This window comes from Chelmon rostratus, chromosome 22 (genome assembly GCF_017976325.1).
Source record: "Chelmon rostratus isolate fCheRos1 chromosome 22, fCheRos1.pri, whole genome shotgun sequence".
NCBI classification, from domain to species: Eukaryota; Metazoa; Chordata; class Actinopteri; order Chaetodontiformes; family Chaetodontidae; genus Chelmon; species Chelmon rostratus.
The window spans coordinates 3,770,971-3,798,562 of record NC_055679.1 but is presented as its reverse complement, the minus strand read 5'-3'; the positions used below and the strand labels follow the sequence as shown (position 1 = coordinate 3,798,562).

The window sequence follows — 27,592 nt, the reverse complement described above, 5'->3', positions numbered from 1 at the left end:
AATACCTGACCCTACATTACAATAGAACTCATACTGAGCGCGAGGATGTGAGTCCTCAGTCCTGACTCCTCCACAGCATTGTTTTAATGAGACCCCCCCCCCCCACCAAAAAATGGAGAAGCATGGCTGACACACGGGAATGCTGAGTGTGCTGCACAGTGAGGATGAAGGCTCCCTCTGACTCATCAGATCAGTCATGTAACGCTCCTTTGAACGCTCAGGAAGCACGGAGGCCTGCAGTTACTTTATGACCCTCATTAATTTCTTATCAGACAGAAAGCAGCAGTAAATCCGCCATCTTCCCCGCAGCAGGATGACAGGGAAGACGGTGACTTACGAGGATGTGGTCACTGCTGCGCCCTTGCGGGGGAATTCCTCCGCCGGGCGCGACGCCGACGGTTTGCGATTGACTGCGGAGGGCAGCGAACGTCCGGCCATCACTTTTCCTGCTCGGGGTCAAAGGGCGACTCGAGGGAATGAGGAGGCGACAAGGGCAGATGGCGGCGGAAGGTCGCGTGCAACGCGTGATGTGCTGAACAGGCTTAAACAAGCTGCACATACAGTTTACAGCTTCTGCAGGGAGAGGCGACATTTCTGATGCAAAGATTTAAAGGAAAAAAATGGCTTCTAATATATAGTCAAACTCATGCATGAGCTTGAAACAATGTTTTCAAACAGTGTGGGAAAAATACAAGTGGGAAGCCACATAATGGGCAGTTTAAGTGAAATACTGTGAACTTTCAAGTGCTTACAGTCGCTAATGTACCTCATCAGTCTTTTACCGCTCGCTACCTGGCTGCTACATGCCGTGCGCTAACGAACTGCGTGCCTCACGCAGGCAAAGCAGCTATTTTATCAGCTCCTTGCAGGCAAACCGCAGCTAGAATGTAACCTGCAGGCATTCACAGTACAGCAATGCTTTGTTCACTTTATAAAAGCTTCCCACGAACAGGCACACGGTTTCATTTAGCGCACACACACACACACACACACACACACACAACAGCATGTGCAAACACAATATGCAATACACGTGTTTTCCCCGGAGTTTCCACGAGGACTTTTGGGACACCCTCTCCTAAAAAAGATGCTAACTTTAAAAGAAATGTGTCTGGTTTTAATTTTGTCATCCCATCAACATCTGCTGTTAAAATCTGTTTACTTCGTTTGTTTTTTTCTCGCTCGTTCAATTTTGATGTCATTTTTGGGATTTGTGTGTTGACGGGGATGAAGACCGTGAAACAAGAGGCGTCATTGTGCGCCTTGCCACCACGCAGCTTTGATCCACAGACGCTGCGCAACAGCTGCTGCTTTCAGGTTTTAAAGGGTTAAGTTCTCTCTATCCTTTATGACCGGTTTCCCAGGCTGGTCACTGGGGTCAGGTAGCAGGACTGGTGTTGAGTTGGGGCAGTTTCAGATTACTACACCTCTGCCTAACTTGCCATTTTATGCATTGGTACTTAGATGTCAGTGGACGGGAGCTAGTGCTGAAACTTCACAATAAAACTTCATGACAAAAGTGAAACACATCAGAGGAAGCAAGACGCTCTCGATACAGTGTTTATTTTCTAAATCCCTCGGGATGAACCAGCTCTTCTTCAGTGGAGTCCTTGACACAAATATACACAAAATGCATTACTTAAAGCAAAACACAAAAGCTCTTCCAGGTCTGGATGCCCCTAAAAAATGCCCAAGTGTACAGTAAATGTGCACATACCCACACAAAGCTAGGTCTCTCTCTCTCTCTCTATATATATATATATATATATATTTGTATGCACCAACACATTAGAAATAAATTAGGTCCAGCATAATTAATAGCAATTAGAAGCAAGAGTAGGTTGTTTGAAGATAAGTCAAAAGAGACGCCTTAAAGAAATGAAAGGAGGAAACAGATTTAAGTGAAGTGAGAAGGTTGTTTTGAGGTTTGAATCCTGAACAAGTCATTCTGTGCTCCTCACTGATTTTAATATCACTTTAACTGCTTACAGCTGAATAGTTAATCTAAACATGCAACAGATGCAAACTGAATAGCAGAGCAAAGCGGTCTCATCACGCTTCGCTTCCTCACTTTAAATTGATTTAGTCCTGCACACCGTGAAGCCGTGGGACTCAAAATAGGTGGAATATGAAAGGAGCGGCTCGAGTGGAAGCAGCAGAGGTCCAGATATTGTGATTGTTAGTCCCTAATGATGCTGGACCCTGCACTCTCATTCCAGGAAACTTCAGGAATCTCATGATAATCAGTCAGGGAGGCTGTCCTTCATCCTGGGATCAGCATCGCGGCTCAGTGCGCTCGTTGCAGCTGGATTCGGTCCAGTTCAACCACCCCCCCGAAGCTTCAAAGACGGCCTTCTCTCACATTCGGCCGGTTAAACCTCACCTTCAAACCAATGAGCCGCAGGTTTTGGTGTCTGTCTCTGTTAGCGGCATCCTTGACAGGCTGATGCAGCTTTTCACATTCTTAATCAGCCGTTTGGCGAAGGTGCCGTTTCTCATCCTCTGACAGAGCAACTGAGAAAGCCTGTGACGGAGCTTGGACTTGGACTTGGATAAACTTTGGACTTGGATTTGACTTTTCACAAAATGCTCTAAATCAATCTCAAAAATTGAGAAGTTATAAGTATAAGCCAGGACAGGATCCAAAATGGTTATATGTAAGGTGTTTTGCAGGAGAATTCAAACTGACATGCAATCAATGCCAACATGGTCTCACATGCTTTTTCCAGGAAATGCTAATGCCTGTAGTGCTTATATAGGTTGTTTGCGGCCACGTGACGTTAAATTCAGAAGGAGGGCAGGAAGTGATAAACCGCAATGGACGGGATGGAGGAAAGTTCTGACTGTGCTAGTTCAGATGAGATTAGGAGAACAGAAAATCAGGACATATGTTGGATGTGACCCTGACGTGATGAAGAGGAGCCATTTTTCAGCAGAACTGAAAGATTTGCCTGCTGTTGAGGCAGCAGATAGAACCAAACCAATCGCTCTAGAAACCAAATGAAAGCATACGAAAGCATGGAAGCATGCAACGAGCTGACTGTTTTTTGTAGCGTGGGTAGCTTTTATTGTCCTGTGGATTAACCGAGCAGCAAACGCTCAGTGCTGCGGTGCTGAATGTTGATGGTTGTTTGCTCGGTTAACCGCTCGCAAAGGTCCGGTGAGACGCCACCAAAGACGTGGATTATCGTGAAACAAGACAGGGTACGTTATTTACGTTCACCTGCTTTACGTGAAACTGTTAATACAGATTTAACAAGTGTTGGTCGTTACTTTAAATCCATCGTAGATTTAAAACAATAGCTATTATTACAGCATTTCCACCATTGTCCAACTCGGCTTGTCCTGACTGCAGACCCTTAACAAGACATTTTTCCAGTGTTTTTCATCAATTTCTTGCATTTTTCATTGTTATGAACAACAACCTTTGCTCCTCAATAAAAGCCCCTTGTGGTTCCTCGGTTTGATCGATTTAAGCAACTGTAAACGACACAAAACACAGAGCGTGTGTTATAGTGGTTCCAATGCAGAAATTTACTTCCTGCCCTCCATCTGCAGCTCACGCCGCAACAAAACACTGATGTGACGTCACATGCAAACAACCTAATGGCTAAGGACCTTTTTCTAATTGTAGTGCGGCAGTTTTTGCTTCATTGGCCAAAAACCCAAATGGTTTCTGTGGCTTTTATTTTACCATCGGAGTATTGCCACATTTCACCAACAGAAGGCATGATGAGAGACTGTGGAGGTTTCTAGAACATTTGGTGCCTGTGGGATGAGCTATGCTGTCTCTGGTTGGTATATCACTCCCTCCAAAATCCACAGTCAGAGCAGGAAGGAGGAAGCACAGAGGCATAGACAGAGTGTGTGTGTGTGTACTTTGTGTTCATGCAGTCACATTTAGGGGACTCGTGTTCCATAAATCATTAAACTTTAGGGTGAAGACTTGGGGTAATGTATACATACATATATATATATATATATATGATATTGTGCCACCACAATCATGCAATCTGTACAGTGGCATAATCCTTGCATAACATTAATGCACAAACACAACGCACATAATAATACACATTTGCAGTAAACATGCCTTAATTCAACAGAAGTTTATTAAGAATTAGGCCTTATTATTATTATTATTATTATTATTATTATTCATACCTTAAATCAGAGGTCTCAGAAATTTCCTCAAGAGATGTACTCAATGATCGCACTTTCATTTTGTGTTTGAAATGTACCAGCCACCTTCATATTTCACCAGCATTTGGCCGGTGGCTGCAGCTAGTTTCCCCGCCTGTGTGTGGACACTTCAGCCAATAGATCCCCCGAACAGATCCGCCTAAATCCTACACGCTGGGCCTTTAAGGAGCACCTTTTCCCATGATCTCGAAGTGGGCGTTTATTCTTGTTGGACATCAGCGTAAGCCGCGCTGAATCTAAAAATATGCGTATCATGTCTGTGTGCTCAGAGGTCTCTCACGCTGCGCTGCTCATCAATGCCCCGCCGCCCTCCTGGGAAGGCGCACAGTCTGACAACTTCTGAAATAAATCACTGATGTCAGGTAATTTAATGATTTGTGGACATTTTATTTTAAGTTTACATACGTTTTAAGTAGAAATGCATATTTACATGAGCACGACTGCAGCCTGAGACTTAAGAATTTCATTGCCATTGACTTTGCTCTAACTATTGTGCACATTATAAAAAAGAACTTGACTTTACTCCTTTGTCCACATCTCGTTTCTTTCTAAGATAATAATTATTTGTATTCCCACCCCGCTTTTATTGGTGCAGTTGGTGAGAGGCAGGGGTAGATGATGGTAGTGCGGCAATTGGCAGTTACAGGTGGCATCTAGGCCTATGGTAGCATTGTAGCAGCTAACAATAGCTAAAGCAGTGATAGTATGATAGTATCTTAGCAGTTAGTGTTGGCATCTAGCAGCTAACATTAACGGTATAGGTGAATCTAGCTGTATTGTCTTCTTCTGTTCCTCTTAGCAGGTAGCGGTGAGCATTTAATATTAGCATTAGCATTAGCATTGGCATTAGGTAAATGGTTGCATCGGAACTGTATTGTCTTCTTCTGTTCTTCTTAGCAGTGAGCATTAGCATTAGCATTAGATAAATGGTAGCATCGGTACTGGCCACTACCTGGAGCATCTCCTAAACAGGCCTGGGTCAGTTGAATGTGGCAGTGCTGTTTGGATTGTGTAGGAGCAGTGTGAACTGGCACTAGGGGGGGTGACTCTGGGACACTGGAGTTCACCGCCTAGCCTCCTGGAGGTGTCGTGGGACTAAGTAGGCGAAACACCGTTGAAGGGAGGTTTCCACCTGATGACCCCCAGAGACGTGTTAGGAATCACTGCTCTTTGGCATGTATAGAGGCAGATGAGGGGTCCAAGGTTCTTCACTGAGAATGAATCCTCTTTTTGAGCACAAGTATCTTGTGTTTAAATTAACTGAAGCACAAATAAATGCCTGAGCAAAAAATAACTGAAGTCAGGCTGATCTGTCACCCGACATTTCAGCCTGACCCCAGGCTCTTTGTTTGGTTTTGGCCGAGAGCTCCGGCAGCACTGGACCCCTCTTTGTTTTCCCAGTCGCGCCCCGTGATTTCCGACATCGTGGTCTCACTTCCCCATCGATCACATTCTGGGAGAAATGATTTAGCAGAGTTTAGTTTATCCGAAGGTGACCTCGCCTCACAGTCTCTGCTCCTATCAGCCTGTCAGCTAAGGGGATCGTTTTTCAGTCTCCACGCTGGCAGCAAAAGAGATTTAGCCATTTCTCTCCCGGAGCTGTTTTCATGCATTTTTTTTTCCTGCTCAAACAGAATTTTAAGACAACGTTTGATGGGAATGTTTCTGCTTTTTTGCTCATGTCAAAATAAAGCTGGGCGGGGCCCCTTGGTTACTGACGGGTTACTTACGTTGCTTGAAAAATGCCTTCAGCCGTGATTGAAGAAACACTGCGACTGATGCGATAGAGCCAGACTTAGCTGTGCAAATGAATGAGGTCGTGAGTAGAAGTCACCCCCACCTCCTGACACCAAAAAGATGATTGGATTTCTTATTAACTGTTCATAATAATGACTTAAAGTATTCAAATGGCTCAACTCTTTCAAGTGAACTCTACTGGAAATCAACAACTAACTAAACTAACATTAAAATGATGGAGCGTCCAGCAGAAGTGACCGAGAACGTACCTGTGAAACAAAATGACCAGTTTTTCTTACAGCATGAATGTCTCTACACTGCTTCAAAGCCCTTTGCACGCTGCACATTTATTTATTTCTTTGGTGCCTAAGGGTCCTCACGGCAGCTACAGCACTGAAGAGTTATGTTAGTTATTAGTTTTGTTTTCTCATTAGATTCTCGTCAGGACTGCAGCAGGAGAACAGTGAAGTCATCCAGTGAGGATGGACAGAAGAGGGTTTTAGCTGTTTTAAGGTCCAATTTTGACCACTTAATCATCTTGCATCACCTTGTGGACCGGCTGTTCTTTGCATAATCAATTTGTGAAGTGAACCTACGGAGAATTAGCAGCTGAATCTGCAGCCCTCCATCAAGTTAGATGTTGACAGGATGATGCATCCAGTGGACACTGATAATCTGCTTTAACCTGCTGTATTCCAGCATCCAAACACGCACCGAGTGCACCGAGAAGCACAAAGCAAGGTGACATATTTGTTAGTGACTGGCTCAGATGGGGAATTCAGCATTCCTTTGGGAAAACATGTTTACTGCTGCCTTGCTCCCCAAAGCAGCGTGTGCATCAAAAAAGGCACAAAAGAAATGAAAGAACAAAGAGCCCGGCTGTTGTGAAAGTCAGTAAATTTAAAAGACTCCAGAACCCGTGTGAGCTGGATACCCACCGCTCTTCTTTAATGAACCCGACAGCCTGCCCTGCCCACACACTGCATTTCACACACCTCTGAGCAGTTTTAATTAACTGCAATGCCGCCTCACCCGCAGATGCAAAGCAGCACGGCGACGGCGTGCCCGACAGCGACCGCGCCGCGGAGACCGGACTCCATCCGTCTCCCCTGAGGCCTCGCCGCTGCGTTATCGTGCATCATCGATTGGGCGCGGGGATGGAGCCGTAGGGGGGAACACCCATTTGTTTCCCGGCTGCTGCTGTTAACCATCAGTGCAATCCCTCACACACACACACACATGCACAGAGCTTCCAGTCCCCTGGAGCCTTACAGGATGTGTGGATTGTGTGAGCAGTGTGTGTGATTCTGCTGAAGCAGTAAGAAATCAGTACATGGCCGACATCCACGCTGTTTGTTTTGTTTGCTTTTTGCAACAAGAAAAAACTTATTACTAACTTACTGTTATTTTTCTGCCACGATTCCTCCCCCGTTAGCAGGTGAAGCCCAGATGCTGTTTAAGCCCATGCACTCGTCTTTGTATGCATGCATACGTTTTCACCATATGGAGCTGGCCCGCGTACGCCTGCCTGTGTATCCGTGACTATTCATATAGATTCAGCGTGTGCAGCGTGTGTGTGTGAGTTTGAAGAGTGTGCGTCCCAGAGGACTGACAGCAGAGCTACGACTGAATTTAAATGCGGGTCATTGTGCAGCTTGTAGATTCAGGTTCTGTCTCTCTGCGCTCAGGATGGAAATCCCTCCAACATGGCAGGCATACCGATAAAATCTAATAACCTCCTCTGTCCCACTGCGATCGAAGCCCGTCAGCTCTGATGGCGCACCCGGCGGACTTGGCAGGCGATCCCGCAAAGCACCAGCTCCCATATTTTGATGGGTTTCAGAGGGTGTGGATTATTATGTCTGCTCGCATGGGGAAAAAGCTGACAAGGGCACTGGGATAATTGGGTTGATGTTGGAATGCGTGCGGCCATCAGCTCCTTATTTAATTCCTCTGACTCACTCATTAAACTTGGAAGCAGGTCTTTAATTACTTTCAGTGCCGGCTAATTAAGGATGCAAGTATGGCGTGAGCGAAAATAAATGAAAGGTGGGCATCAGCTCGTTGATGGCACCAGACATTTTCCATTTTCAAAAGAAGAACTGGGATCCTTTAATTGCAAAGTAAAAAACATATGCTAATATTTCTTCCTGGGCACATAAAGCAGGTTGAGTCTGACTTGAAGGGGAACCACTGCAGCGATTTAGTGTTGCTCTTCTGTGAAGCTGTGGGACACACAAGACGTAGATGAACAAAAGAGGATCCAAACTGATGCAACAGACGCATTTATTCCCTAATATGTGTCAAGCTCCAAAAACACTGGATCCTACATGTCCCATAATGCAACCAGCAGCATCTTTTTGTTAGACCCAACCTCCAATTTTCATCTTTCAACACTATGCTTCTAGTTTGTAACCTGATGATGTCATACATTGTAATATATGACATCATCAGGTTAGTTCCTCACACATCACTTGCATGACTTTGACCTCTGAACTTTTCAGCTAAGCTGGGTTCAGCTAATGTTTCCCTCCAGTCTCTCCTCATAAAGCTCCTGGATGAGCGGGAATGTCTCCTTTGTTCACGCCTCTTTGGTCCACTCACACACTTCTCTTTACTGACTACTGAAAAGACCCCAACTTTAAAAATTCATTTTAGCTCCTTAGTATTTTTGTTTTTAGCAACCACTGATGAACACAATCTCTTATGAGCATTAGAATATTGTGGGTTTCCTGTCAGCAGCTGGACAGAATGAGGCAGCGTCTAGCTCAGATGTGTAATTTATAATAACAGCAGGACGGAGAGGCGAACAGTGTGCACGTTACAGACAGCAGTGATTACAGCTATAGAGCTGAAGAAATGGACATTAGACGATAGCGTTGGTGGATATGGAGAAAAAGAAGTTATCAGGTTATTATCTTACCGACCGATGCGAGAAAGCTTCAGTGAGAGACGACACGGAGCCACAGAAGCTTGTCAAACAGCAGCCAGACAGGAAGTGGCGTCGGGCCTTCAGCTCTGTGAACAGCAGGTCACACAGGCTGAATAGGACTCTACCAGGAGTCCCTTTGAATGATTCGTAATTTTTCTACGATGCTAAGTGGCTAACTAGCTATGTAGGAAGATGGATCTCCCAGTTCGTCACCCTTCCTGCTGAACCCTGATAGGTCAGTTGTCTTTGTAACTGGGGGAAAACCCTGCACCCGTTTGAATCGCTGAACAAATCTGATGTGTGTGTAACGTTTCAGAGGTCTGTAACCAGGCTGCACGTTGCTAATTTTGCCCCCCTGCCATGCGACGCTGGTTTCTTCTTCACTCCAGCTAAAGAAACAGCATCCACTCGTCCGCATTTTGTCTTTCAAAGCGAGTCAGGGTTTAGTTTGGTATTCTGTCTGTCTGCATTCTCGCTCATGTCTCACAGCGACATCGTGATCTTCGATTTGAGAAAGCTCCACCGCTCCTTTTCTTACAAACACAAAGAAACCCAGCTGCAGATACAACCCCCCCACTCCCACCCACCCACCCCACTCTGCTCCCACAGAGCATAAATCCAGCAGCGACTGCCACTTTCAAATCCCTTTTGATGTGATATTCACATCTGCTAAGAGTAATCCTTCGAGCAGTATCTTTAGCATCTCTTCTCCACAGCCATGCCTTCATCCAGTCTGCTGTTTGGAATAAAATCCCTCCGCTTTGGGTCCCCAATTAAGAAGCTTAGCTGGCTCGTGGCGAACAAATTACTGTCCGTGGTCTGAATGGATTTTAATTTCTGAAGCCTCGCAGATTGGGCTCCGCTTCATTACACCGATAAATAATTGAGCTTGTTTACCAGTCGTTTTGTTTACTTTAACCCCCGTCACCTCGGCAAATCCGCTGTTGTGCGTTTTGACCCGGCCGTCAGCTTTGCAGCCCGACTGGACGTTTTCTGCAAACAGCTCCGAGAGTGTGATTTATCTGAGGACAGTGCGGCAGCACCAAGGCGAATGCTGACAAGTGCAAGGTCAAACCGGATGTGGCCCGCCACAGGTGTGCGTGCGCAGGCTATTATTTCCGCGGTTGCAACGGCGGGGACGGCATCCCATTTTCCTTAGTGAATTACCGGCTCTGTATGGTCAAACCTGTCATCATTTGAGCAGATGGCACTTGTTCTTCACTGTATTCAGTGGCCTGCGCTCGTTTGAAGTGCTGCGCCCGAGCGCGGCTCACCACTCGCCCCATCTGCCAGAGCTGTTGATCACGCTGCAAATAACAGACTCATTGTCCTCTCAGCTCCGAGTATCTGAACTGTTTCATCTCGCAGCCTGGTCAGACAGGGGCTTTTATTGCCCCAATGTGAGATTTATCATACTTGGCAGGAAGAGTTTTTGTTAACAAATAAGTCAAATCATCTCTTTAAGTTAAGTTTAGACCTCAGTGGTTTGAGACAGGAGGGAGGAGGGAGCCATGAACCTCACAGCGCTCCTGCTGCTGTCACATCAGCTGCGTTCTCTGGTTTCCAAGACCAGTTCTACCACAGTGCTGAAGTAGCCCTACACAACATGTGGATTCTTCATCTTCATACTGCACTGTTTTGACAGCAAACATTAGATTTAATGTGTGACTCTGAGCAGGATGCTTGTTGTTAGCTGACAGGCGTCAGCAGGTGTGCAGCTTCTGAACACTCTCAGAGCACTTTCCAGATAGCTGCTAAACGTGTGTCTGCAAGTTGTGTCGTATTTTGGATTTTTGGGACAATAATGTCCATTAATACTGCAGTCAGATATCACACTACAGTACTTTAGCTCCTGCTGGCATTGTAAGTATGCCTTACTTCGCTATTTCCTGCATAAACAACAAGTGGAGATCATCAACAGTTTGATTTAAAAGGTCTGAAGCTACCCCGTGGAGTTTTCTGATAAACACCTGTATATTTTCATTGTGACACATTATGTGTATCTTTGAGGTCTAACAAATGTATCGAATATATTTACTTCCTCATAAAACGTTTGCAAAGCAGATGTCGACGGTCTGAAGCAAAATTTTGGAGCCAGCATTGTTTACATCCGGGTTTGCTCGCTTGCAGTCTTCTGGTTACCTTGCCAGGCAGCTGCTAGCTGAGGGTCCATCTCACCAGGATTCAAACCACAGTGGATCAGCTGACAGCTGCAGGTGGGCGTGGTTTAGGCGTGTAGGCGGAATTCTGATCATCACAGCAACGCCAGGTGAAACTGTCGTGATCATCTTCTGCGCAGCACAAACACACAGGAACAACGGAGGCTGTCCTTACATCAGCAACCAACCAGGAGCATCTGCTCTTCATCAATCGACCGTGGTGAGTTGGTTTTGCGTTCAGCTATTTTTAAAAATCTGGGTCGAGTGGATAAAAAAAATTGCGGTTGCCATTTGTGGTCAGTGTGCAGGAAGCCTCTCTGGCCGATCAGTGTTCGTACTCATCTGACTCCAACAACGATCCGCACTGGTCTCCTTCATACTGAACGTGGAGCTCTGGACAAGGACATGGAAATGAGAAAGTTGTCCCATGTCCAGGGACCTGCGCAGACCGTCAGCATGAGCTTCGTGACCAGCCGATATGTGCCAACCACTATCTAAAAATCTAAAATCACAACCTGAAAGCAAAACGTTGTTCTCCTTCGTTTTCTGCACAGATGCAGCAAAACATATCTGCCTGTGATTGAACCCTTCATCATTGCTGGAAAGGGATTTACTTCTGAATCATTTGTGTAATTAAGGTCATTAAGTAGTAATTAATTAAGTTAGTAATTATATATATCTAGGAAGTAATGTATCACCTCACAAGCCCGTCAGGCTCCTATTTGTCTCCAGACACAACAGGAGCCAATAACACTGTGATTTAAACAGGCTGTTTTCTACTTGCTTTGACAGCCGAGGGATCCAACTGTGTATATCGGGGATCTGCACATGGCACGCAGAGGATACAGAGAGGAACACATTCACAATAGATGTGCGCTTCACTTTTGAAGAATTTAAAGAATAGATTTAAAAACAACCCAGGAAAAATAAGAAGGCCATGATGGCAAGGACTCGTCATTTATGTGCTCTCTTCCATCCAAATTCGAACGTTTGAGCTGACAGGCGGTTGGCGAATGTTCACTGGGAGGAACTGCAGTAAGAGCAGAGCGGCTGAGGTAGAGAGAAATACTTGTGGTCAATCTACAGTGAGAGGTGGGACGAAGCCATGTTGAAGTTCGCCTAGAAATCGCTTCATCGGGTCAGGAAGCTGGACATCAGCTCACCCTCCGGCGGACACAGAGGTCGCACCGTCACCCACGGGTGTTACAGCGACCCTGCCCCGTCCTTTAGTGATGTTTTCCAAGCCGGCAGAGGATTTTCTGCTGACGACCCCCTCCCCCCCAGCGCGCCACGGCCGCGGCCTTTGACGTCACGCTGTTTGTGTGCGACCCGCTGGGACGAACGCTTATGGAAACACTGTCCCTCAATGCGCTCTTGTTGTAAAATAGCCTGAAGGTATCCGTGACACAGTAGCTTCATCGAGGCCTTTCTTCCATGCCGTGACACAACGACAGGCCTGCTTTCAAGTCCAAATTTGATTTAGTGGAGCTGTTAACACCACTGTGACATGGCACGCTGCCAAAGTGGGGAATAAATTTGATATAATTAAAGTAATATGAGCATCAATCAAATGCTGACTTGAAAACCAACAGCTTGCTCATCATCTTCTTTTTTTCTTCCTTGAAGATGTGTGCGTGAAGTGTGTGTATTCTTCAGATACGCAGCAATAATTATCTTTGATACATTATGGATTATTTATTAGATTGTTCTGCCCCCGCTGGCTTGGCATAGTTTAACAGCCAATGAGGATTTGGCATTTGGACAGAAGAGTGGATACAGAATGCTAAAAATAGATATTGTTAATAAAAATGCAGCAAAGAAGTGCTGTGCGACGGCTGCATGTGCCTGTGTTTAATGTGCTCAAAGAGCCTCTTATCCATGGAAATCACGAGGACGAGACCAGAGAGAGTGTCACTTCTACCTCGAGCAAAGTATTAAGCCGTTCGGTCGTGCAATCCTGAAGGGTTCAGCATGCTTAAACTAGTTGCTCCAGCTGATCTTTTGCAGGTTTTTTTGTTGTCTTGACACAGCGAATCGTACAAATGTGCACGCTTTCTGACAGTCTTTCCTCAAAGGCATTCAGGAGAGGGGGTTTCTCTCAGAGGACCACTATCACCTGCAAGGAGAAGGCCACATGTGACCAGTGTGGGGAGCTGAGCTAGCTCGACTGCTAGCTTGCTCCTGTAATGTTTACTGTCGGCTGGCCACTACTAGCTATGTTGGCTGTGTCAAAGACCACGCTGTTCCTGCAGGAGTCTTCATTAAAAATATGTCACATTATGATACGTAGGGTTGTCTCCTCTGATGCATCTGATGTTTTTCCAGCCAAACATTGTGAACAGAGCTGATAGCAGTTTTTCGAAATCTGATGAACTACAAGTAATATTTTATTATGCAATACTTTGCAGGGAGGATGGCTTGCTACAAGATGTTATTTTGCTTTGCTCTTCTCGTAATCATTGTTTTTGCATTTGATTTTTTTTCTTTTGCATGGATTCAATTAAAATCACTGTTATATGTGGATGTGAGCCTCTTTATGCAGCATACAGTTTGACTAATTTGTCAAGGACAGACACGTGCTTCTTTATTACTATTCTACATTACGGGCAGGCAAGCTAGCAAGGCTAATGAAAACCAGCCTGATGTCAGCAATACTGATGTGTCTGACTGTCTCACATGACCTTGCAGGCTGATATGCTGCATATATTCTGTACGATGAACCCTGTTGGTCCCTGAGTTAAAACACTTCAGGTGGAGATGGAACGAGAGTAAAGATAATGACAACAGAGTTATTGATTTGTAAGTCAGCAGAGTCAGAACTTACTAGATATTTTGATGTATTTGCAGATTCATCAGGCAGCTCCCTGGTTTATAGAATATGTACGAGCTCCATGAAAATCCTGAGCTGTTAATTTTGGTGGCAGCGCCACGTTCCCTCCCTGCAAAGCTTTTGTGCATTATATTTAATTTGTTGCTGCTTATCAAAAGTGTCCCTACTGTAGCCATTCAGCTCCGCTCAATTATGGTGCTGTGTTCTCTTCCAAAAGACTGACAGCGCTGACAGCTTGTTGGTTGATCCCTCCAAGACGTCTCTGAGGACGGGGCTTAATTATAACCTCTTTTGATCCACAAACTCTGGCAGAGTCTGGCTCTCGGTGGAGGGAGCGTCATCCGTCTCCCCTGCCCACGGTTTGACACTCATTTGCAATGCAGATTTTGTTCTTCTACTTTTGTAGTATTTTAAATGTAAAAAAAAGCATGCAAGAGGTCCAGGACGGGGCTACTTTAGTAAGTTACTATGGATACTGGTATGTAGGCAAAATCATGTAGACACCACATGGAAGAGGGCCTGAGTAGCAAACAGTCGATACTAAGAACTGGGACGTGTCATCTGTGGAAGATGTCGAGCAATCAGTGCGTCTTCATTAGTTTTCAAATCATCATTAGACAACTGACAGAATTACTAGAAGCCAATAAAGCTGACAGCTTTGAATATGTTAAGAGGATAATTTATGTTGCCAAAGAGGGTTCATAGGATGAGAATGAGTTGATGACGGACGTGCAAAAAACTGTCCGCAAGGGGCTGACAAACGCTGGCAGCACGCCCTGATGTGACCCAGCTTTGCAGCAGCGACTGCAAGTCATTTCCCATTTGTTGGTCTATTCTCCGGAGAAGGGTAGTCATTTCTTTTTTGAAATGTGTGTGATGACTCTTCATTGCGGAGGAAACCGTGCCCATGCAGAATTATGGCGGGAACAGTCAGAACTGAAGCAGGAAGTTGCTCTGTGAGGTCTTTGCAGCAGACAGCCAGCTAATAAATGTGGAGTTTGCTTTAATTCGCTCTTCCAGATACATCTAACTCCGCCAGTGGTTTGTTCACAGGCTGTCTTGTTTTTTTGTTTGTTTTTTTTTGCAAGGGTTAAAAAAAAACCCTGATGAGATTATTCCCCCGGTAATGTGAGAGCGGGTGGTGCCACCGGGCTGAGTGACGTAGGGGAGGAGGGTGACCTGCTGCAGAGAATTCACTTTCCTCCGTCTCGGCCGCGGCTTTGCCTTCAGAGTTTGGGGCCCTTACCTTTCGCCCGCGCCTTCGCCGTCTTCCAGAGACATGTTAGCGGCACCGATGCGTGAAATTGTGAAATCGCTAATGACATTTTCCTTGCATAATGGCGTCCCTTGAAATGGTGCTTACAGCTGCCGGTGCTTTGATTGAGGAGTATAGTGTACGCCTGTGTGTGTGTGTGTGTGTGTTGGAGGGGCATGCCTGAGGACACGCGTCCCCCATTTTTCAATTTCTGCAACCCAGACTGCCAAATGGGCTTAATGCGGGTTATAAATTTAATTGGATGGATAACTGTGCCCTTTTTAATGCCACCTTTTGCCATGCCCTTGACTTTCCCTTCACTCAGGCATTCTATCTGTCTGTCTTATCTAGCTTATCGACCTGTCTCTCCACCTGTCTGTCTTTTCTTATGCTATTCTTATGCACTTATATGCAAAATTTCACCATTTTCTTGATAGACTTTTAGGTTTTTTTGGTGTCCCTGGTGAGGGATAGATGGATAGATGAAACTCCTGTTTCTTCTGTCTCGTTTCCCACCAAGCAGAAGGATCAACTAGAAGACAAACCAAACCATCTTAAAATCAAATTTCTACTTCTGTGTTCGATGAGAAGAGCAGCACCAGTTCTATGTGAGTGTTCAAGTGTCGCCACGGCGGCAATTAGCTTAGCTTAGCATAAACAGCCAGCCTGGCTCTCTCTCCGCTCAGAAGTTCAAAACTAGCAAACAGCGACATTACTGAGTCTGTGCTGTTGCCTGGCAACTTCCCGAGTGCGACAACAGCGTTTTTAATTTGCTACAGTTGTCATTCGTGGCTCTGACTGGCTTCTTCTTCATAGCAATGGACAGGAAAAGCAAGTTTTCTCCAAAATAAAGTTGAAATGCTTCAAACTGATCGCCACAACAAGTCCACCCTCCTGTTACATTATCCTTCTCTCCAGCTGTCCCATTTTAATGTTTTTCCTGTAAATCTTGTGTATTTTTAACCCTTCTAAACAAAACCAACAAAAAAAGTTGACAGGAGGCTGAACCGCTGGGCCCTCCTGTGCAGCAGGTGGCAGCATGTAGAACATCAGCTCTAACATCCACTGACGAGTAGTCACACTTTTTGCTTTTTGTAGCATTTGCCACGCAGATTTTAGAGGATCACATTAAAGTGCGCCGAGCATCAGAGGCCCAAGAGGAGCGGAATCACGCCCCGCCAGCGACTGCAGTTACACCATCTCTGCCGTCCATTCCCAGAATCACCCTCTCTCAAGATCACCACATCATTCAAGTAACACATTAATAAACTGAGCGCTGAATTTATGGATGTTCACAGCATTTCTGTCTCATCCAGGTGTCTGATTAATGGAGGAGCAAGTTAACCCGATCCTTGTTGCTCTGATGTTTTAAAGAGTGGTTGCCTGGCGGAGCTGTTCGACACGCCAAGAGCAACGTGTCACTAAAACAGCGAGCGCCCGAAGGAGCGAATCGTGTCAGAAACAGTAAATAATCAGGATCATTGCTCGATTGTTGACTGTAGATCCCCTCCCAGGCGCTGGGGCTTTGGTATGGACGTCAGCACATAAATACACACAGGACAGTGCAGCGTGTGTGCATCGCGGCGCGCACACTGCCGTCATTGTAGGTTGCGCTGCTTTTGGCGTCGTGTAAATGAACAAAGGCACTAAAGAGCAGCGCAGTCAACACCCTAAAAAGACAGTGGACTATAAGAGTTTCATTCACTGGCATAATTAACTGCTGCTATTTCAGTCCCGGCATGTGACTGTGTGTGTTTGTATGCACATAATGTGTACTTTTGCGTAGGAGTTTAAGTGTGTGTATGTGTTTCTGTATATTTTAGCGTGTTTAGCCTTCAAGCAGAAGGGGTTCAAGGTTGATGCTGGTACGTTTAGTCACCACTACTGATATTCCAGTGTTTTAAATTAGTTTTAATTATCAGGCCAGAGAACGTGTGTGTGTGTTTGTGTGTGTGTGTGTGTGTGTCTCCAGCATGGAGAAGAGCGTTGTTGTTCTGCAGTGTTTTCGGGGTCAGCCTTGGCCTTGCCTCGGGCCACGTCAGCCAACGCTATCAGACTCAAAGAGGAGCCTCTCTTCACACGAATAATAATTAGGATACTCAGTGCCAGTTCACAAAGAAATGGACCATCTGGGTCCGGTCCTTCCAGCCCCACACAGTCCCCGCTGTCCAGCGTGTGTCCGTGTGATGTGCCGCAGACTTCGGCCATGTGGCAGATTTGTGCTTTTTATAGGCGGCACAGCTCGCGTCGCGCACACAGCGCGTTGTCATGTGCGAGGAGCTGCACAGAAGAGGCCTGTTCGGCTCTGAATGGAAGAAGGTCACAGTCCGTGTGCGTACACCAAAGTTATTTCAGTTCCACTTTCACAAGTTAGTTTGATTGTGTATCATATTCATGGGTTTCATTTGATTTGAAGTGTAGTGTCGCTTTAGTTTTCTGTGCTACATTAACAGTATATGTGTATTTTCTTAAACTACTTTTTCCAGCTATAGTTAAATGAGGAAAGACCTCATTAACCATACTTGACATCGTGAGTTTTGGGGCAGGTAGACCTTGGTATGTCCTGAAGGTGTGTTGACTTCGCCTATCTGCGTATTTCAACCACTTGCAGCAATGTTCGTCTTGTGCTCTGCGTTTCGTTTCAGGAATTAGTAGCGATGCCTAAAGGCTTCACAATCAAGACGTTAGATGCCGAGGTCAGGCCCGACCCTGGCTGACAAACGACGTGCCTTTCCGGTGGCTGCCTCGCAATAAAAGCCACCCTGGGCTGAGCGCTTTTACACGTGAAGCAGCGGATGCTCGCTTTGCACTGGCAGCAGCTCCATAAAGCTCTGACTCTGTGCAAAGAGGGTGAGACAGGAAGCCGTTAACAACCAGATAAAGATGTGCTTGATTACATGCATGCGTCGTTTCCTCCGAATCCCCTGTGGTCAGGTAGACAAGCTAAATCCAGCACAGGAGCGGCAAACTCCACCACTACCATTAGAAACTATACAGAGAGAGGTGATTACACTGAAAGGCTATTGGTAAAAAAAAAAGGTTCATGGCTTTAACCTTGCTGCCATGATCAGTAAGAATGAATAACATTAACAAAAAAACAAAAAAAAAAACAACAGCAACAATCAGCTTTGAATGCAGAACAATGAATTCGAGGGAAGACGGTGTTCAGTTACTTATTAGAAAATGTCAGATATCCGCAAAGGAGCTGGAGCTCATCTTCTCCAGTTAAATACATTCTGCCTGGCTCCTCTCACCTTGTCAAGCTGCCTGCTGGCACAAGGACCAATAAATTAACGGAGCCTAAGCCCGTCTTCTGTATTCCTGCCATGCGTCTTCTCATTTAGCTCCCGTAAAGAGTATTCCCTGCCGGAGAGCTCGACCTACCCTCTCAAGAGGCCCAGCCACAGATGCTGGTTCGGAAATATTAAACTGCATCCCGGCTTCATTCATATTCATATACGGGCATTCATTTTCCCAACAAGGGCCGGCGATTTGTCATCTTTTAGGCCTAGAACTGCCATGTACTGTATTTTCACTGGAACAAAGTAGTACAAAAAACAAAAGCGTCCACCCAGCACAGTCTACTGTACTCTTCAGTGTTTCTGTTTCAGGGCACGCTTGGTTATGCAGTGAATTCGCTTTTTTTTTTTCCAGAAATTCTAATGTAGCCTCGTGGTTTTTGCCTTGTAGTTGAAATCCTCAGTGAAGAGACGATGTAGCTTTAGTCTATAGAATTGGCTTTTTGGCAGGAAAGCGCATCTTGTGACAGGACTTCCCACATGGGGGGAAAATTATGTGGTTATACAACTCCAGTAAGATCCCTTTTACACAAAGTCACTTTGTGTTTTGGGTCGATGGGATAGCACTCCAATCTCAAATAAGCTAAGTGTAAATGCACCTGATCCACCCACGCCACAGGAAGTGATTAAGTGCAAATGGGGACAGTAAGCGCTCTGTGGAAATGGCCTCTGCGCACTCTGTTCCCGCTGATAATGGCAGCTTACGCGTAAATTACTCTGAAATTACACGAACATTTGTCACCTTTCTCATTGTCCCATTAAAAACAACGGGAAGCAAGTGGCTCAGGCGATTTGAAAACGTGCGGTCATGCAGAATGCACAGCGTTCGTCTGATCCCTGATCAGCTCGCCCCCCGAATGATTGCGCGAGTGAGAGAGTGCTGATCTGTGTGGACGAGAGCGAGGACATATGAAGATAAAACTTTTGTCTTATGTGCGATTTGTAAGCTTGCTGAGGCTCGCTAAATGGTTAAAGGGCAGAATTTACTGTGCTCTTGGCAGATACAGAGGTATATGATCAGATCAACCAAATATCAAATATATGCTAGATTAAGCATGATCGGGGTAAACTGATGTTTGGAATGTAGACCACTCTTAGCTGTGGTATGTGAGGCCACATAAGGTCAGATCAGGAAAAGGAAAACCAGAGGTGGTAAAGTTTATAGAGGGGCTATTAGGACGTAAACCTCTCAAAGAGATAGATATATCTGATCTGATACTGCTTGTTAATAAAGGTCTCTTCAGCTCAAGCTTGTATCAGCGGAGTTTTTCCTACATCATCATCATACCACTGCTTGGCAGGACCTGGCTGATAAACATCAATACCAAACAGCTTCATCACCACCACCCTCTGGACAGGAGGAGGGCTGAGCCTGATTTGCATGCAGCCAGGAGAACCATGATGGATTGGGATCAGATTTGTGATCTGACCAATGGAGACACATACTGTGTCTGTGCTATCTGTGTTATTTCACAGATGAAAACAGTGTCGACCGCTCAAATCGATCTGAAAGCATGGAGTTTATCTGGAGGGAGGGGCAGATGAAGTCAGTGAGCACCCGGTTCTAATGGCAGCCAGTCAGTTAATTATTCAAATCGTGATTGAACAATGAGTCTCAAGTTTCAAGCAACCCAGCGATAACATCCCAAACTGCCTGGTTGTTGTTTCAGTATGTATGATCATGGTGATCATAGAATTACATTCAATAATCACATTAATTTAGTAATCCTGCAAGACTATTTATGTTGTTATTTTGTGAAATTTTTACCTTAATTTTTGCCTAGTCTTAACATTTCCTCATGTATACTGAGGTTCGTACATTTGTTGCTGGGATATATTTTGCCAGTATTTGGTTGTAGTTTTTATTTTGCAGAGGCAGCTGAGTGAAATCACCTTCTCTGTGCAGAGCGATCTTAGACTGAGAGAAGGAAAAGGAGGTGCAGCAGACAGATTAAATATGCATTTAACAGTAGATGGAAGCTGCTGCTCTGGACTGCAGGAAATTGAAAAAAAAAAAAAAGCTCGACACAACCCCCACAGCTGCCACTGGACCTCGGTTAAAGAGGTGCCCTTCCTCCAGCCCTGAGAGTGCGCCTGATCTTTTTCTTTTTTTGTGTGCCTCTTTTTATTGTCCTTCCAACACCTGGCAGACAATTTAAGCCAGGTGAGCAATAGACGTCTTAATTCTGCACCGCAGCGGGACGCAAAGCTCCGTTTGAATAAAGGTTATGAGCAGCAAATGGCACAGAGGTGAGAAAAGTGGGTTGAAGAAGGAAGGTGGAGAGTGCACCAGAGGAGCTGCAGAGGAGCGTGTGAGCAGCTCCCAGAAAAAGAGCATATGCATTATCAGCTAACCTTGATTATTACCCGCGAACATCTGCCGCCAGTAGCTCCAGTCTGCTCACTTGGCAAACGGAGATGACAGCGTTTGACTGTCTTTCCCGGGACCGGCGACGACCTCTCTGCAGCCCCTCGTCTCTGATTGATGGAGGCCGCTGGTGCCCAGACCAGTCAGCCAGTGGATAAAACTGGATCAATGTGACTGTGATGGTGTTTTATGATGCCAATAAGATGCTCCCCCCGTCTCTCTCTCTCTCCGCCATAAACGCAGACACTCAGAGACTCGGTAATGGACTGGGCTGGTACTTGTAAAGCCAGGACACGCTCGCTCTTAAGAAATGGGATTCTCTGGTCGGAGATGAGGGGGATTCGACTATTTTGCTGCTTTTTGTGATTTTTACATTGTGAGACTGGATTCCACACGCTGACCTAAAAATATGGCTTTTTTCCTCCCTGCCACATCTCTCAGATACATTATAAATAATGGATCGCATTTATATCTTGCACGACTATTTCCATCTCCCATGGGCTTCAAGTGTGCGTACTCGGGTGTAGGAGGCCTGTGTGTGTGTGTGCGTGTGTGTGTGAAGTGCTTTTCGTGATGCACAGTTAAAAAAGATACCTAGATTACCAGTGTACTTTAATTCTGGGATGCATGCATGCGTTAGCAACCTCTTGTGAAGCGAACCATTGAACTGCTGAGCCTTATACTATTCACCCATCCACAATGGAACAATGGCCTCCCCTTTTTGAGATCCAAGTATGCAGAGAAAGCATGTACACGCATACCTTATCTATCTACATATATGCATATATATGTGTGCATGTACACACACACATATGTATATATATATGTGTATGTCTATACTCCATGTAAAGGAGCATACCTGTGTGTTTACATTGTTTGGCACTAGCTTTTGTGCTATGACGTCTTCAAACTAATATCCTGATTTTCTGATCACCCTGTCCTCCGCAGTATTTATCCTGGAGGCTCTATATAAGCTCGAGTGGATCGTTCAGATCCGTTTCAGTTGCACTCGCTGTCTGACGGAACATTTTTCTCTTTCTGTTCAAGCACCAATACACCAGGGCCAAAAAAAAAAGAGGAAAGTCAGCGCCGCAAAACAGCGAGATTGTGAGCAGTGAACAGTGTTTTGGTAAAAAAAATGTCCTCACTGTATGTTTCTCCTTCTTGTAAGAGAAAGCTCTTGTTACCCTGAGAGCAGCAGGACTATTCCCCCATTACCAGCTGTCAGTGTTTGGAAATCAAATATTCTCTTTGCATGAAAGAGAAAACTTCAGATGTGTAGAACTTTAGACAGTGCTGTGGTACATTATAGCTTCCCGGGCTGCTTTTTATGCGAGGGGTTTGATTAAAGATGAGAAAAAAAGGGGAAAAAAAAAAACAGCTGAGAACACACACACACACTCTCTCTCTCTCTCCATCCCTCTGAGGTTATGGGGCCAGTCTATGAATTGGCAGAGCATGCCCAGTTCATGTCAGGAGACATTGGTGATGTCAAAAGACCTTTAATCACAAAGCTTAGGTTTGCTGCAGAGAAAACAGTGCAAATGCCTCTGGGGAAATAACACACCATCTACAAATCCCACGTAATGTCAATAGTGCCACAGCGCTGCATTCGTTCCCGCGCCAGCTCCTGAGTTCTTGGCAACCCCGGGAAGCAAGGGCCTGTCAAAACATCCTGACAAGGTAATGGAAACAGTCACTATGCCACCTTGCACAGCAATAATTAGAACCTGAGCTGATGGAGGCAATAAGCAGGCTGCCAGGTGATGAAACAGGCCTCTGGCAGCCATATTGGATGTTCAGAGCTCGGGCCAAGAGCTGGTTATTTACCTGAAAAAACAAACTGGACAGAGCAGCAGTTGAAATGTAAATATTCCACAGCAACCGCAGTGCATCTGACGTTTGTTAGTTGCACTGTGCTGCGTCCTTCATACGATCTTCACGCAGATGTGGATGACAGATGTGGCTGTCACCCATCAATTTATATCCTGAGTCAATGACATTACTGTATAGTCTCATTATCACTGTCATTTTATGGCCGAAGCTGCCTCTGTCCTGGGAATTTCCGTGTGTTTATTAGTTAAGAATGGGTGTTCAAGTAAAAACAAGCCTCTTTAGTTGCGTTTAGACATAAGAGGTGAGTGGAAATTTGTTTGTGACATCTGCAGCATTAGAAAAACTACATTTAAAGGGCATTAAAACATTAAGAATTTCAGGAAATATGCTTACTCCCACCATGAAATCACAGAATATATGGCTTTAAAGGTGCTGGTGGGTGGATTTTTTTTTAAACTTTAGACAGTGTCAGGCTAGCACGTTCCTCCTGCTTTCAATATTTGTGCTAAGCTAAGCCAATCGCCTCCCAGCTATAGCTTCAAACTAGCACATAGACATAAGAGTTGTGTCATGCTTTTCATCTCACTCTCAGCAACAAAGTGAATTCTGGCATTTCCCAAACTATTCTGGAATAAAAGATTACACAGCGTCATGCAGGAAGGCAGGACCATGCCTGTCAGGTCTGCATGTGAGCGAAAAGCGAAAAGTCCCAAAAATGAGTTGGAGCAAACAGTTGCCTGGTTTGATGCACAGATGATGCATGGCACATTGTTAAGATCTGTGAGCCCATGCATCCTGTGATAACCCAGAACCCCTTCTCACAGATGTTTGACTCAGCCCCTGTTTAACTGCTCCTTCAACAATGACGCATAGTAGTGGAATGGATTTTTGCAAATATAAAACAAATATAGCATTGATATTTGGCATCTAGGACCTGAGTTCGTCACTCCTGACAAAGAAACACCATGCTGAGCACGGAGTGGGGCTTGGCTTCCTGAGTAAGCTTGCATGCTGAGCTTAAAGGTCCAGTGTGTAGGATTTATGGCGATCTATTGGCAAAAATGAAATATAATATTCATAAATATGCTTTCATTCGTGTAGAATCACCTGAAAATAAGAGTGCTGTGCAGAAGGAGCAGATCCTCTTCTGTCATGTTGCACCGCCATGTTTCTACAAAACAAACACTGGCTCCACCTTTTGCGTTTTTGGGCTAGTTTTGTGGTTCTCCTACACACCTGGAAAGGGAGGGATGAGGCGAGGGGTATTCTGCTGCTCTTCAATCTGCAACCTTAGTGCTGGGTGACACCAAATCCTTCAATTTTGTGTGTTTGTTCAGGCGTCTGTATCGGTGTGCCTTTTGCCAAATAAAAAGACAGAAACAGCACAAAATGTTAAGTAGTAGTCCTGATTCGAGCAGACGCACAGCATGAGCTAAAATATGTGGTCATCAGCGATATACAAATTGTAGTTTCCTGCTGGACTGACGCCGCTGCACCTTCTCCTGTTTCACAACACCAAGGGACCAAAATAACAAATAAGCAGTTTTACTCGTCTCACTCAATGAAATTCAACATAGGAAAAATGTGTCAAATCCTCATCACTGCTCCTTTAATTAGGTATACTGCAGGGAGTTGAGGTCTAGCTCATGGCTCGTAAACAATATTTCAGTAGCTAATTAATAGGTTTCAAGGACCGTGCTGCTCAGCGCACAATTTAAATATCTTTTGTCTTAAGTATAAAAAAGGAATGAAAAAGCAAATATCAGAGTTTCCAGAACAGTCAGGGACGCAGAAAACACACAAGCAGAACAATACAATGGAGTGAAGTGAGAAAATGAAAAGGTTTGGGTGAGGAAGAGTAAAACAATTCAAACCAGCGCCAGGAGAACTGCAGATGAGACCACGTCAGCAGGTGTTTTTCAGATAGCGAGCGGACACAGTGGTCTGGTTTACAGGCAGACAACAGAGCAAGAACAACAGAGACGTGTCAAACAGCTGGATGTGAGATTGAATTCCACTTCTGGTTTCAGAACAGATAAAAGCTGCAATGTGGCAGAAAGAATAGTGGGACAGAGTACTTGTATTTAGTTACTGTACTAAACTCATTTTAAAAGAAGAATGCGACACTATTCCCTAGTTAAACAAAGAAATAATTCAAAGAAAGAAAACTGCTGCTGCTGCTGAGGCCAGGAGGAGCTAAAGCCAGCGTATATATGGGTTTTTCCTCTATCAGGCTGGGGCCGGATACTCATAAAGGGAAAACACACGTTAGCTATCATAAAAAAAAAAGATGCATACTATCACCAACAGGAGGAGCATGTAACGCTCTATCTCATACAGTGCACCTCTTCAACCCCACAAAATGCTTTGCCGTGCAGAAGGGACACAGCGAAAAACATGACATCACAACACAGGGCTGCAGTTGTGTCAGATAAGGTTGGAGATTTGTACTGAACAGCTGGACGTGAGCTCCTAGCACCTTCTGTGCACATGCACAGAGTCTGGACTGTAAAGTCAGCAGGTTTGTTTACTAGAAACATTCTCCTGTTTCATGTTTTAGGCCCTTCCAGGGTCCCAGAGCAAAGCTCAAGTTTACTATTACTTAACTTATCCATAACAGTCGTGCAAATTTTTCAATATTTCTCAATACTTTCCATTACTTTGCATTATATTTTTATAGTCTTTTGTATAAAATGTACATATATATATATATATATATATATAGTCAACTTCTTATTTTGTATTTTGTATTTTTTATTTTCCATTGCCTTTGCTATTGCTATTTCTACTGATGCTGCCCAAATTTCCCCAGCTGGGGATTAATAAAGCTGATCTTGTCTTAAGCTGCAGATCACAAATCAGATGTCTGGGTCAGTCTCAAACAAAAGCACACTGATGATTTTTTTTTTTAATTGGCAGCATTTCTGTGTACAGTAAACACCATGCGAGGGCTGCTGCCCTCGGGTGCTTGTTGAACCCAACCCGGCTCATCTGAACCAGTTGATATGCTACGCTAGCAGCTCGGCTTTACAGATGGCAGTGTCAGCTGGCCCGCTTCAGACCAAACTGAAACGCTGCGTCTCGGCAAATATTGGATGGGCTGCCATGAAATGCGCCTGACAAAGGCGACAAGCATGGCTGCAGCCTCTTAGCTTTGTTGCTTAATCACAGGGCGTGTAGACACAAAATAATTCTCTTGTTTATGGAACAATATGTGCCATGTATGCCTTTGGTCATTTAGTTATGGCACAGAAATACAGATTAATTAATGTGATCAATGAGAACAGCTTTCTTTACTGTGTTCTTCATATTATTTTTTTCCTCAATCACTTTATTTGTACATGACCTTATCACTTAAAGGTGAAGCAGCTTCTTTCCCTTCACATCACAACTGTATCTGTATGGGTTAATCTCTTCTACACAGCTAAAAATGGAAGAATATTTCCTTGGGCTGAATTCTCAGACTCCATATATTATTTAACCCCTGGCCGGCCTCTGCTCAGACATGGCTGAAGCAGTGTACACTCTGCAGTTTGTAGTGAAACCCTTTACATCCTGGTTATTACGGGTGGAAACTGCCAGCTATTGAGGTTTGATAGCCCGACGCCTGCTCCTCTCTGCGGAGTACAAACCCAAAGACCAAACTGAAAATGTGGCGATGCGTCTCATCAAGGAAGTGAAATTAGACTTTGAAAAAAAAAAAACCCCCAGATATCCAATGCTGTTTGTTTATTCACTTTAAGTAATGATATCTGGGGCCGCGGGCCTGGATTTCTGTGCCGAATGCTCCCGGAGAGCGTTTGGCCGCACTTCACAGCACACTTCAGAGACTGTCTCATCTCATCAAAGAAGCCCCCAACCATGGCAGATTACTCCTTATTATTTCCTCAAAGGGAATACAAAGTCAGATTCTTGCGTTTTGCAAAGGGTGAAGTCTTTGTTAGTGGAAGCTCTCACCGCTCTGTCTACTTCATGTGCGACAGGTTCTTTTCTGTCCTCTCTGAATTGTGTCCTTGGGCCCTGAGGTAATGAGAAGTAATACATGGGTTTGACGTTTTTATTTCGTGAGATGAGACAGCTGTATCATCTGCAGATATTGCTTTTATTGTAATTAAAAGGTAGCGTTGGGCCTTTTGTCAGTCTGTCGTCCTCCCCCTCGATCAAGCCCCCTATCCCATATCAAGCTTCCTGCGCTGACTTCACAATGAATATTAGAACAGATCCCATCCACTTAAGCTGCTATTTCACATCTCTGTTACTTAGACCATATAATCACTGACTACTAGAATATTTTTTTCCATTTTAATAGTGTGTGTATGTCAAAAACAGGATTATACAGGAAGTGGTTGATTATGTGAAGTATCTGCATGTGTACATGTCTATATACGGTGCAGGATTTCTATTTGATGGCAATGGATGATATGTACAAGTTAAAAACTGTGATGTCCTTCAGGTGGGCCAACACCAACCTCTCAAAGGATTTCATGACCACAGATGTCAGGGCGACAGGCCTGCAGCCGCTGAATCCTGTGATAGAGGGTGTCTTGGGAAGAAAGACGTTTGAAGCAGGAGGGGACTTCACACTACCCCGGCGATCCATCGGAGATCTGTGAGAAGACGGTTGCCTGCTGGTCTTTTAGTCGGGCGACACGCCATCCTGGTCTTGTGCCTTGATGCTGAGCACAGGTGGGAGGTCAGTGCGGAGTGGTGAGGGGGTTTAAGGTGGGGGGATGGGTGTGAATGAACGCTTATCAAACCTGCAATGAAATGCATTTAGGTTGTCAGCCAGTTAAAGGTTCTCCACAGTGTGGGGGGATGGTTTCCTGTACCTGTGAGTCCTGCAGCCCTTGAACTGTGCAGGAAACAGAACGATAGGCGTTCTCTAATATGGTAAAGCATGGGTTCAGTGTGTTTTAATCCATGGTGGGACACTTCATGTGCTGTCTGTGTGCTCCATGTTAGTGACAAAGTTT

General features: G+C 44.9%; 1 pseudogene; it reads left to right on the top strand.

The window, feature by feature from the left end:
- The first annotated feature begins 313 nt into the window (after positions 1-313).
- Positions 314-27,592, top strand: part of LOC121626064 — a 55,946-nt pseudogene continuing 28,667 nt past the window's right edge.